This window comes from Epinephelus moara, chromosome 19, assembly GCF_006386435.1.
Source record: "Epinephelus moara isolate mb chromosome 19, YSFRI_EMoa_1.0, whole genome shotgun sequence".
In the NCBI taxonomy this organism is placed as follows: domain Eukaryota; kingdom Metazoa; phylum Chordata; class Actinopteri; order Perciformes; family Serranidae; genus Epinephelus; species Epinephelus moara.
Genome location: NC_065524.1, coordinates 8,972,628 through 8,985,767, shown reverse-complemented (window position 1 = coordinate 8,985,767; position 13,140 = coordinate 8,972,628).

The window sequence follows — 13,140 nt, the reverse complement described above, 5'->3', positions numbered from 1 at the left end:
ACACACACACACAGATGTCCAGCAAAGTTTTTTTTATATGCATTGAACTAGACTGTATCAACATTCTCTCCATCACATATTTTTTCTGTACTTTGTCTGCTTGAACATTCTATGTTGTCCCCTCATCTGTCTGTCTTTTTCTCTGTCTGACACTGTTCTCTGATGTTTTGTGGTTGTCACAGGGTTTTCCTATTGGTCTACTCAGTCACACCAGTGAAGGTGTCCTCTCCCTCAGCGGATTTGCTTGGACCTGTTTCCTAAGTCGCACAGATGGGCTGTGAGAGACTTTCTGATCCTGACCCAAATCTAACACCCTTCAAGGTCACTGGGACCATTGGTGTGTGTGTGTGTGTGTGTGTGTGTGTGTGTGTGTGTGTGTGTGTGTGTGTGTGTGTTTATGTGTGTGTGTGGTGATCAACACAGATGTTTAGAAGAACTATTATTTACACTCTAAATCAACAGTTCAGAAGCACGCACAGTTTTTCCCTTTCTTTATTCCAGTCTCCATTCTAGTGTCCCCTGAGGGTCAGAGTTCATGACCTCCTGCTGACAGGACAGCAGTGTTGACCTTTACTGGCGATGGAAGCCGAGTCCTTCTGAAATGTCAAGCTGAATGTCAAGACATGACCCCAGGCCAGGGGTCAACACTTCACCCCCAAAGCACTGGATTGTGGCTAAAAAAAGCTGCTTTTGACATTCATCAGCCAGTAAGGCATCCAGTCCACCTTCACACAGTCAGTTGGCTGCTTTATCAGTGACCACTTTGTGCTTGTACTCAACTGTAAAAAACACAATGTGGAAGAATCTCCATTCTCACTCATTACCATTGCTTATGTTAGGGCGGGTGCTCTTGAAGGAACCATTCGAAATTTTGGGAAATATGCTTATGTGCCGCCACTGCCCCTCTTATACTCCCAAAGGCAATGCCCCACGTTCTTTCTATTCCTCTTTAACTATTGGTCCTGCACTTATTGTGTTTTGTTATGTTGTTTTTTTCCTTGTGCCCTAAATAAACCAGTGAGTAACTAAAACTTATTTACATAAAGTTCATATTGCATGCACTATCCCTTTAAATTCACTTCTAAGTTAATACTAACCTTTTCCTCTTTCCCTTGCAGGTACTGGACCCCTCTCAGATAAGTGAAGGTTTTCCCTTATTCTCAGGTAAGTAACCTCAACACCTTATCAGTTTCATACACACCTCAACTTTGCAGGTAAGTGATTACGCCATAAACACACACACAAACTCAGGTAAGTATGTGTAGTGTAGGGAAATTTAATTAAGAGTTTAAAATGAAATACAACTTTAAGATATTTTTTTTGGGCATTTTCAAGCCTTTAATCGATAGGATGGACAAGCGTGAAAGGGGGAGTGACATGCAGCAAAGGGCCACAGGCTGGAATCGAACCCGGGCCGCTGCAGCAACAGCCTTGTACATGGGGCGCCTGCTCTACCACTAAGCCACCAACGCCCCTGAAATACAACTTTAAATGTTACAGGTACAGAACCTGTGTTTTACCATGAAAATGGGTATGAGTGACACATTCATGCAACAATACCAACGTTACTCATATGTTGGCCCACACATGATAGTCACACTTTAATTTAAGCCGGCAATATCAGCTAACACCACAAAAACATTGCAGGCCTGATTCGATGCTTAGGGACGTTGTGGCTCAAAACTAAATGGCTGGTTCACTCTTAATGGAGCAAAAATAAATATCAAAAGGTTCCTTAAGTATGTGTCTGTGATGGAGGGTCAAATCTGTCACAGCATCAATCCCGCTCCAATGGTAGACGTTCCGACAGCGGGCCAGCAGCATACAGTTTCTCCCTCGCAGCCAGGGGGAGTCCGAGCCATACACTGAAGACTCAGAGCGCTATCTGGGGTCCTCCTGTCCAAACGTCACTACCGCTTCATTAACTTCAGTCTCACTGTTTTCGCAAGCCCCAATAGTCAAAGCTAATGTCCAAATGCCGTGCTAGCAAATGATGAGCTAAAAAATTAGTCACCTCAGGCCTACCATGTGCAGAGTCTGACACTTTCCAAACCTCATGTTGACAGCCCTTGTGGAGCGTGTCCGACTGCAATCTCCTTCATAGTTCTTGAACTGACAACTTTAGAATTACAATAAAATTTGAATTCAAGCTAATTGTTTTCTTTTCTCTCTCTCCTCTCTGAATGGCCTGACTCCTCTGCTGCCTTCATCACTCTCCTCCAGCAACCCCCCCAATCACCTTTCTTAACCAATCACATTTCTTAACAAATCAAATGTCTGGATTGTCCTTCAATCACATGATCACTGCATGGTCAACCCAATACATCATATCAAGGTAAATTAAGTCTCATAACTTATCTCAACTTTTAAACAATATGAATCACAATAAAATACACATGAAATTTGAAACATACATACAGAAAATAAAACAAAATACATTTATAAAAAACAAAATTTATTTTATTTATTAAAAAATATATTTTCCCACTGAGTTACACTTATTCATTTTTTTGGTGAGAGTTAGATGACAAGATCAGTGATTTTCATGTCTGTATGCTAACTTTGTAGCAAGACCCAGGAGGCCATTATTTTAGCTTAGCATAAAGTCTGGAATCAAGAGGAAACAGCTAGCCTGTCTTTGTGCAGAGTTCAAAAATATGCTCAACTTAATAACAATGTTTATAACAGTGCTTCCTGGACTCACTTGGAGTTTGTTTAGGGGGTTCATTGGGCAAGGATACATGAAGACACATAAACCACAAGAGAACTCAAAGGTCTCCTTTCAAACATTCAAAATGCCTGGGCGCTTAAAATATAAAAACAGTCTCCAATGGCATCACGCCTATATCAGGGAATCAAACAGATCTTATGGAACAAAAGACCCTCTGATAGTGATGTTCTACCAATTGGAATCTTCATTTGGACCTGGGGTTGTGGTCTAGAGAGGGTGTGGGCATCATTTGGCCCAAAACATTGATCAAAGCTGAATTAAAGAGCAACATGGCAAAAACAAAGAAATTTGTTACAAAACACAAAAACAAATGAATTATCTTAATTTAAGCCTGGGGAGCCTGTAATTTATTACTCTAAAAAGCTTCTCGTTGGTAAAGTTTTTTATGTCATCTTTTCTTATGGAAGTATGGGTTGTGGTCAATGCCAATGGCTTGTTATGTAGATGGGTTACAGTTATGGAAGTCCAGAGAGTGTCTAGCCATAGAGTAGTTCACAATCCCTTTGCTAATGGCATATTGCAAATGTCTTTTTGTTTTCCCAGTGTAAAAGAACGTAGCAGCTGTTTATCTTTAATTTTCTTTAATCTTCTGGGATATAAATCCATAAATGTCTTGGTCTGTATTACATTTAAGCCGTGGTTGCATTAGTTACACTTGGATCCCCTGAGCTTTGTACCTAACCATGTTTGTTGGGTGTTACGTTGAAGACAGCTGTGTACCAGTTTATCTCATAGAGTCTGGCATCTCCTAGAGGTAATTAATGGTGGTTCAGGGAAGATTTGTTTATTTATTTATTTTATTTATTATTGCTCTCTGTTTCAATACGGTATGTTGTGACATTTTGTTAGTTTGGGAGCATTTTTTAAAGTAGAGTTTGTGTGTCTAGATGTTTGGCTCTAGTGTCAGCGTTCTGTCAACACATTCTCACTCTGACCTCGTCACATATCGCTGCTTCATCATGGACTTTCCATGTTGACGTATGATGTGCAAGATAGCCTGGATGTGTCTGTTGTTGACGTTCTTCGACACCTTGTCAACGTCTGCCTGTATTGTGTCTTTTCAAAATACACTTCTATTTTTTTTTTTTTTTTGCATATGGTCTCTTTCAAAATAAATGTATACATCGATACAACGCTGCAAATTGACGTTTTTTTATCTTCAACAACAAACGCACGTGGTTACACTTAGCCACCACTCGTACATGGTTAGGTTTATGCAACAAAGGCATGTGGATAGGTTTAAAAAAAGGATAACAGGGTTTGGCTTTACAATTGACCTATGGCTAAGGTCCGCCCTCAAACGCGATGACCCAATCACAGTGTATAGCCATTCCCATGCACTCGGACATTCTTTGCCTGGACGTTCATTGAAATGCATTACAGAAAGTCAGTTTTGTTCAGTTTTAGGAGCTTTTTTGAACTTTGAAAATGGTCAAACGGTGTGCATGGGGTACATGCAACTCCGACACAAGGTATCCTGAGAGGCTGGGCGATGGGGTGTATTTTTTACACTTTAAACCACATCTCAGCCAAGAAAAGTGTCTCCTTTGGATAAAGTTGTGTGGTAACATTAGACCACAACATCAACTCAACGTGAATAAGATTAACAATGATGTCTACATCTGTTCTAAGGTAAGTCAACATTGTGTTTGAGGCAACATATTGTCACTTTGCTGGAAAGAAATATAAAGTTATCTTTAACATCTCTAGCTAACGTTAGCTAAAGTTAGCCTAACATTAGCTCCTAGCTGCGTTGTTCATCATGTCACCTTGTTTACTGGGAGTTCATTCGCCTATTTTGTTCTAGTTTTGTACTTTGGTGATCATACATCATTGTTAGCTGTTGTCCAAAGGGCTCTAGTTAAGCTAACGTTAACTTCTGGAGCTTAGCTTCATCAGAGATATTGGATAAAGCGAGATACCCCACTCAGCTCACTTCCTGATTCAGTGACGTCAGCGCCACGCCCCCGTAGGAGACTTGCGGCAGCTCTGAATGTATTGTCGTCAATGAGGAAAATGAACGTGATCACAATTTATGGTCAATTCTTTCACCCTATAGTCACTAAAGTAAATATTGGGTTCATTTTCCACAAGCCACACATCTTACCAACATTCTGACACTAAAGCTGCATTTTTCATCTGCACAGATCAAGAGAAAGTTAACTTTGTTTTGTCTCAGAAAACAAGTTCTCGCGAGGGAGAACAGGCTCTGATTGGGGGGAGAGCTAACCACGCCCACTTAGGAGACAGGAAGAGAAACCGTTTTCTTAACATTGGATAAGCCTACGGTGGGGTATCTCCTTTATCCAATATCTCTGGCTTCATTAACTTATCTGTAATCGCAGAGATAACAAAGGTTGGCAAACGTTATGCTGAATGATTCAATGTAAATACTGTAGCACCAAACTAACGCAGAGACACTCTTGGTAAAGATGGTAAAAAGGCCGTTATCCTTTTCTTATATTCTGAGCCAAAAACCTTAACTTCAGTGGCATTTAACTTGTTGTCTTTGATGGCGACGGCAACGAGATGCGGTTCACAAGCGTACACTGTGATCTGTAAATTTTGGCTTGTAATTTAAGCTTTTCATCGACCTTCTCAACAATAAAATGATGAATATATCCCTCCAATGCGTAGTTTAGGCCCTTTTGGTTACTTCTCAATGACATCTGATCGTTATGTCCCCAAAATTCATGAATTGTCTCCTGCGAAATGCTGTGTACTGTGACACCTGCCATAGCGCCGGTCACTGAATGTTGATAGTTTGTCTGAGTGAGTGGAAGGGGGCGTGGCTTAGCCATGGGTCAGTTACACGGGAAGCAAACACAGGTGAAAGTTTTTGAATGTTGGACCAACCCACCAGCCCTTCCAACCACTCTACTCTGAGTTTTCGCCCCTTAACATTTCCTATAATTTGGCCTCAAACTTGTTTGTTTAACACAAAGTCTTCTAAAAGCCATTAGACTGTTTAGACTCTTAATATAAGATAGTAATGGAAAAGTCAGAGACAAAGTCTTTTATTGTCCGCATGGGGCTGTTTAAATCCTTATTGACGTGTAACACACACGTCAATAAGGATTTAAACAGTCCCTGAATAAACTGACAACAAACACTGTTGTCAGTTTAATTTTCATATTTAGTTTTATCAGACCATTAAGTGATAACCTCATAAGAATAAATATCATATTGAATAATACGGTTACTCTTGAGTCACAGGTTGCAATATTGATCTTGTTTTCAGACGACCCAGTTGCTGGAAGGAAATGTTGGTATTGTATGTTTCTGCAAACCATGGATACGTTACACACGTTTCAAATGTATCATATCAGTCATGTCACGTCATCCCTATCATATCAGGCTGCAGACCACTGTTCAAGACCAACAAGATATCGCTACCTTTTAGGAAAGTGCCACAAAAAGTAATTGTTCTTTACGGGAAAAATCACTGCTTTTCAGCGGGGATTGTGCCACCAAGACCAGGTATTTTAAGCCTAAACATGATCTTCTCCATATCCATATCCAAGTGGTTTTTGTGCATAAACATAACCACCCATAAACCACAGGACTGCTGAAATGTAAAGAAATATCAAGTTTCAACGTATCTGCTACATAATACCATGCAAATGCAACATATCTGTGGTTTGCAGAAACGTACAGTACCAAATTTTTTTCTGGCAATTTGGCTGTTTTATGAGGATTTTTCCTATTTCAATCCAAAAACCAAAAAGGAAAAAAAAAACAGTATATCTGTAAAACTAAAGCATGCTTCTGTTTTTCTTTCTGTTCGTTTCTTCTATTTTTCCTTCCAAGACAAAAAACAGCTGCTCAAGGTCACCCTCAAGGTCTCCTCCGTTCAGTTCCCTTTGTTTCCCCTGGTGAACTTTCCTCCTGAATAAAGAGGAAGACAGAGAAGCAAAGAGAGACAGGAGTAAAAGTCCTGAGTAAGCGTCGCCTGCTGAGAGAAGTTTTTCCCCACCATCAATCCTCTGTCGGCGTCTGGCTCCCTCGCCTCGTTAGCTAATTGAATAAATGAAAGATTGCTCTCTGCTCCTTGGGCATTGTGTGTCCCTTTGGCTTTAAGCTTTTTTTTTCCTGGTGTTCCTTTCTGTCTTTTCTGTCCTCCCCCGCCTATTTTCATGTTGAATTCGCATAAAAATAACATTACAGTAATGACACCAGAGGTAATGTGTGTCCATGCTGATCTACTGTATGCATATGTGTGTGTGTGTGTGTGTGTGTGTGTGTGTGTGTGTAAGGTCCTGAAGGGATGGGTGTTTCAAATGACACCTCCAGATGTGCTGGGGAGAGGAGGAAAAAGGATGTGGGGGAGAAGAAGAGTGAACAGAGTTTATTTTAGCAAAGCAAAATAATTAGCCTAAAGTAAGGAACAAGGAGGTAGATGAGGTGAGGGAAAGAAAGAAGGAGAGGTGAAAAGATGAGGAATGGAGGAACTGAGTGGAGAACGAGGAACAGAAGGAAAGAAGAAGAAAAGAAGAAAATGATAGGATAGAAAAAGATAAATAATAAATCTTTTATTTTAATTCAAGCCCCTGGGAATCATTGAGAGAAACATGATATCGTTTGTAAATGTTTTTTGTGTGTGTGTGTGTGTGTGTGTGTGTGTGTGTGTTGCTTTATTAAGGCAGAGAAGGGCTGCTGTCACCCAGGCCTGTTCTGCTGTCATTAAACGTTGACGTGCAGATGGTGGGAGCCTGTTAAAGCGCTCTCACCTCAGTCCTCGATTCCATACTGTTTACGACCAGCTACCATAATGCACCATAATGCACTGCCAGCTATTAATTATAATCAGCAGCCTCTCCTATAGAATCTCTGCTCTTTTACTTCAATGACTTCTGTCACTCTGTGAGTTTACCTGCACTGTGATCCATCTTCAGATGAACTCTTCATGGTGCTGCCTGCAGAATGTTGTCTTCCTGAAAATTCAATAAGCTTTAGGTCACCTGTCACCTTTGTTGACCTCAGTAAGTGTTACAACATCAGTGGAAGTCATTCTGAAGAGGTAATAAAGTACATCACTGAGCAAAATGCAGGCATAATGATAATACAAAGTTGGGGGGTCTTTGTTTTGAAATCTAAATGATTGTGAAGTTGATTTGGTATGAAAGAAAGAGACTTTTGAAGGCCAGATATACCTAAACATGGAGGAGTATTTCAAGAAGAAGGAGTCAATAAAGGAGCCGGGCAGGGACCTGCAGCGTCAGAAACCAACAACAAAAAAAAAAAAACGTCCTTTAACGTCGGCATATTTGGCCAGTTGACGTCATAGTTTAACGGTGCTCGGCGACGTCAGGGGGAAACGCAGCTGGACAAGGACAAAAGTAAGGGCAGCTAAAGTTCGAGAGGTGCGGGTGGATGGGTCCAACAAACACCACCGTTACCCGAGAGAAGATTCTACAGCCAAACCCCGTTCTTTTTTTCACCTAAACCTAACCACCTCCTTTTGTCGCCTAAACCTAACCACATTTCTTTGTTGCCTAAAGCCAACCATGTGTGTTTGTCGTTGAAGGAAAAAAATGTCAATATGCGGTGTTGTACCGACATAGTGCATTTATTTTGAAAGAGACTGTATGCAAATGTTAAATCTCCTGTGAAAACAGAAGTGTACCTTGAAAGAAGAGAACTTGACACGGTGTCCCAAAACATCAACAACCAACGCACCCAGGGTACCTTGCACATCGTATGTATGGTATGACGTGGAAAGCCCATGACCAAAACGTCAATATGTGACAAGGCTGGAGTGAGATTGTGTTGAATAGAATCATACCATGTACAGATCTGAATCAGCATGCAGGTGTGGATCAAGCTCACAGTGACAGAAATGATTTGGTGATGGCCTAAATGCTGAAAAAAATTATATTAAAAAAAACCCATAAAACTATAGCAATGTACTGGTTACATGTCTTTGTAGCATCCTATGTACATGCTTACAGTTGAAATTTGCACACAATCTAAATGGTTGCAATCGCAAAATTCAGTGTCAAGTCTTTGGCAACAAAAAGTTAATTGCCAAATGATTTTTGGCAATGAATCTGGTAAACTTCTAGTGGTCGCGTTGAATCAAGACATGTGTCACCAATTTTCGTTTCCATCGTCAGTTGGAAGCTGGCAGAAGATTTTCGTTTCCATCGTCAGTTGGAAGCTGGCAGAAGATGTGCCAGAGATGGACCCTCTCCCGAGTAGTGGGGTAGTGGGGTAGTGGGGACGTCTCGCCGACCGCAGCCAACCCTCAACGAACCCACTTCTCCCCCTAAAACAAGCCGTGTGTGTTGCAAGACTGTACTCACCTCTGTCTGTAGGAGACCAGAGAGAAAGGCATTTTTAATCTCTGTATGTTAAACTCTCAGTACTGCTGTAGCTTCTAACTGAATCTCTGAGGTTTGGAGTTTAGCTTCTCTCCTGTGTCCTGTTTTTACTTTAGATATCTGCTTTTTTTACTGTTTAATGTTCACTATCAGCCGTATTAGAAGTTGTGTGAAGTTGCTGCTTGAGAACTCAACATTTCCTTATTTTGCTGCTTCACAATGTAAGTTTTTACATACCAAAATAACAAGGGACGTTTACTGTGAAAAATCTAAAAGAGAGGAAATGTGTTTATCACTGAATTAGCAGAACTTTGCAAGTGGCTTTTCTTCAATAAAGTCAGGTCTAATAATACTGCAGGGGGGAAAGTAAAAGCAGAAACAGTCACAGTGAGATGTTAGATATAGAGCTGCAGATAACAGGCTCTTACTTCACAAACAGCTCACCTCCAATAGGTAAACTTCTTTTACCTGCCCTGCTTTGGAAACATATGCAGCAAAAATAACAGGGGACTTAAGCCGTGGATCAGCCTGCTGCTTTCAAACGTCATCACTCAAGACAAACAGTCATCAGTTAAAGAGACACCTTCAAGTGGGTAGCCCTGTTATAATGGAAATGCAAATCCCTGCCATGCTTGGCTGATGGCCCAAACCAAACCAAGCAAAGCCAGCCCATGACTGTCAAAAAGGGATATTACAGTCCTGAAAGGTGATAAGTTTGTCCATGGAAGAGTGGACATGTCCTACACTGCTGGGTTTGTCTTATGTCAGGGTATGCTGCAAGAAAGAAATGGGTCCATATCCAAACAAAGAGGCCACATGCTATCGTTCCTGAACCTGGATGAACACCTATGGCTTACCACCAGTTACCTGAACTGTGTTAACACATATTCAAGGTACCATGCTTATTTACAATTGGACTGAAGGATTGAGAGAAGGAGCAAAAAAGGTGCCAAAAGTAAGAGTTGTTAGAGTAACATCACCAGCTCATACTATCAGCCTTTTGCCCAGTAAGAGAATTAAGAATGCCGATATAATGAGATATTAGATATTATTACATTTGAGAGCCCCCATATTACCAGTCGGCAAAACTCATGTCGGTCAAGCCGATTTTGAATTATTGCAGATGCAGGTATGCCAGGAAGCATTCCTGCTTTGCAATCAGGGCTAGGTCGGTGGTTAGGGTTTAGACAACAAAATTACTTGGTTAGGGTTAGGAAAGACTGTGGTTGAAGTTAGTCACGTGAGTCGATTCATGTGACAAATGACTGACCAAACAAAATAACTCAATGGTGACTTTTAATTTCACACAGACACAAACACCAGTCTCCTGGGTCAAAGTCCCTTGCTTGTTGGACCCATCCACCTCCCCTCCCACCTGCCCTAAGCGGACTCACACACTTAAATCTATTGTCCATTGCTCTGAAGGTCTATTAATGACTCGGATGGGTTTACATTGGCGTTGGTTGAAAGCCCAGTACATGTCATACAGAGGCAAAAATGTGCCTTCAGCTTCTTTATAAAGGTGCCGAGGACACTGCCCACCAGCATATTTTGGCACTCTGGGAGTGAGACCAGGCTGGAGCTTTAAAGGCATCAGTATGCTAGTAACAGATAATCCAAAAATGATGTCCACTTCATCTAGTAATTGGCCAGGTGCGTGGAGGGGAAGTCTGCAGCATTTGAACTTCTCTCTCATGCTATCTTTTGCCTTAAGGTATGGTCCGATGACACTCAAGTACAACCTCACTTGAACGTCACCAGTTGCTATTTCTACCCTCAGGGCTGCCTCTGAGAAATAGTTGCATTGCTAAAACCCCAACCATACTTGCAAACTCTGAAATGCTAAATACAGGTTAGGTTTCTCAGAATATATTTAAATATCTCAAACTGTAACATTCTGTGGACAAATGTTCTTTATATGATGCAATGTGACTTGGATGGTGGACAGGCTTTCCTCTTATTGCTACCAGCAGGCAGGATGCAGTTGATAATAACTGAAAGTCACTTATAACACACTGTCTGTCTTTGAAGACAAATGACTATTAGCTCAGCTGTGTGTGTCCAGCCTGCCCTGCGGGATGTGAATGCATTTAGAAATGTGGTACATGTGCTGATAAAGTGAATACTGACACCCTTTGAGCCTCCCTCTGATCACACCTTAAATGTGCAGTCTTGTCATCCCTAAGAAAAGGAGCGCTTCCACTTGCATGATATTGCAATGCCCTCTGCAGGAGAGAGAGGAGTACCTCGGGCTCTCCTTCACCTAACAGTCTGCATAGATTTCAGTCTAAAGCCACTGCATGTCTGATTATATGCCGAGTTTAAAGAAAGCATTTGATTTTTGACATTTTACATGGACCTTCTGACTTTATTATAAGTGTGTGCTTTCTGGCCTTTCAATATCCAGCATGTTCAGAAAGTTTAACTAAATTTTGTTCATGCATTTCACTTTTTGAGATGACTTATTTATCAAATTATCAAATTACTACAAGCACAGTAAGTGATGCATAATAATTAAACTTGCATACTTTTAAAACACTTTCTGTTTCTGTTATTTTCAGCAGGCTGTAATGTGAAATCACCCAGATGAGTGATCACACTCAGTCCATTCCTTCTGTAATACTGCTGCTGTAATTTCAGGATGACTCCAGCCGCCGAGGAGACATCTTAACCTGAGAAGAGACTTATTAAGACAGATGAGACATCATTTGCTTCAAGGCTTTTACCTTGAGGGAAGAAAATATATTTTCAAAATAACCCATCACTTGAGTTTCTGCGTCTAAGTAGTGGTAAATGTAAGACCTTTAAACGAGTCTTGAGTTGGAAATGATTTGCTTAACATGCACTGCTTCTTCTTTCAAATGATGTACTCTAAGGTACAGAGCGCCTTAATGGTTTTCAGGAAATGCCACTTTTGTGTTGGAGTGCTTTGAAATCTGTGTGTGTGTGTGTCTTGTTAAAGGATAACCTTCTCTCCTCGCCTCCCCTCTCCTGTGCATTAGAGGAAAAGTGTGTGTAGCCTATAGGCGGTGTCTGTGTGTCGGGGGAATGTGGAGTGTGTGTGACCGTGCTCTGATAGCGTGTCAGAGTGAATTAGCCTCCGTGTGTCGTCCGCCTGGCACACACCGCTGCCTGCCCTCTGCCCACCACCTCGCATATGTGCCCAAGATTAGAATTAATAACCAGCACTGCCAATCATGCTTTAATCACAATAACTCTGCATTTAGGGGGCGCGGGGAGGTCACAGGCATCTGGGCCTCAGGATGGCCAATCTGGAACAGCTAATAAGGCGAGTTTACACATGTGTGTGTATGTGTGTCCCTGATGGACTCATTTTCAGTGTTGGTGGTGGCAGCTGCTCAGGTGAGCCACGGAGACTGACAGGAGGAGTACAGGATTAAAAAAAGTGCAGGACAACACACCAACTGCTGGGAAATACATACAAGATACTGTAGGTTAGTGTGTGTGCTTGTTGTGTGTCTTTGTGCCTGTATACTGAAGCCACCGTGAGGCAAAGTCTCACACAGAATGAGTGTAGCAGTTGCGTCTGGGCCAGTTGTGACATTACTGATCAACTGATCACACTGAATCCAGGATATCCACGATCTCCACACCAGTCTGCAATAATATATATATATATATATATATATATAAAACAAACTGCATTTAAAAAAAATAAATAAAAAAAATCCCGCCTTATTTTTATTTATAGAATGCTGTACTCCTTAAACTTTCCCTGAAGTGGCTGTAAGGTTAGAGAAACAAATCTGCATGCTGATTGGAATGCTTGTTTACACGCGCCATTGAAGATATGTGATGCTTTCACTGATAAGAACCCCCAAACACCATGTTTTTGTTGCTAAATTGATAAACTAAATTTGATTGAGGAATATTTTGTGCCATGGACGCTCAGTATACATAGCAAATATATTAAAGGGAAATTTCGGTTTATTTCAACCTGTCTCCTATCGTCCTAAATTTGTTTCAAGTGACTAGTGACATAAAAATAATAGTTAGCATGTTAGCCGTTAGCCTAGATACAGCCGGGGCGCATAGTAGCGTCAGACCTGTTAAAACGTAAGTGAA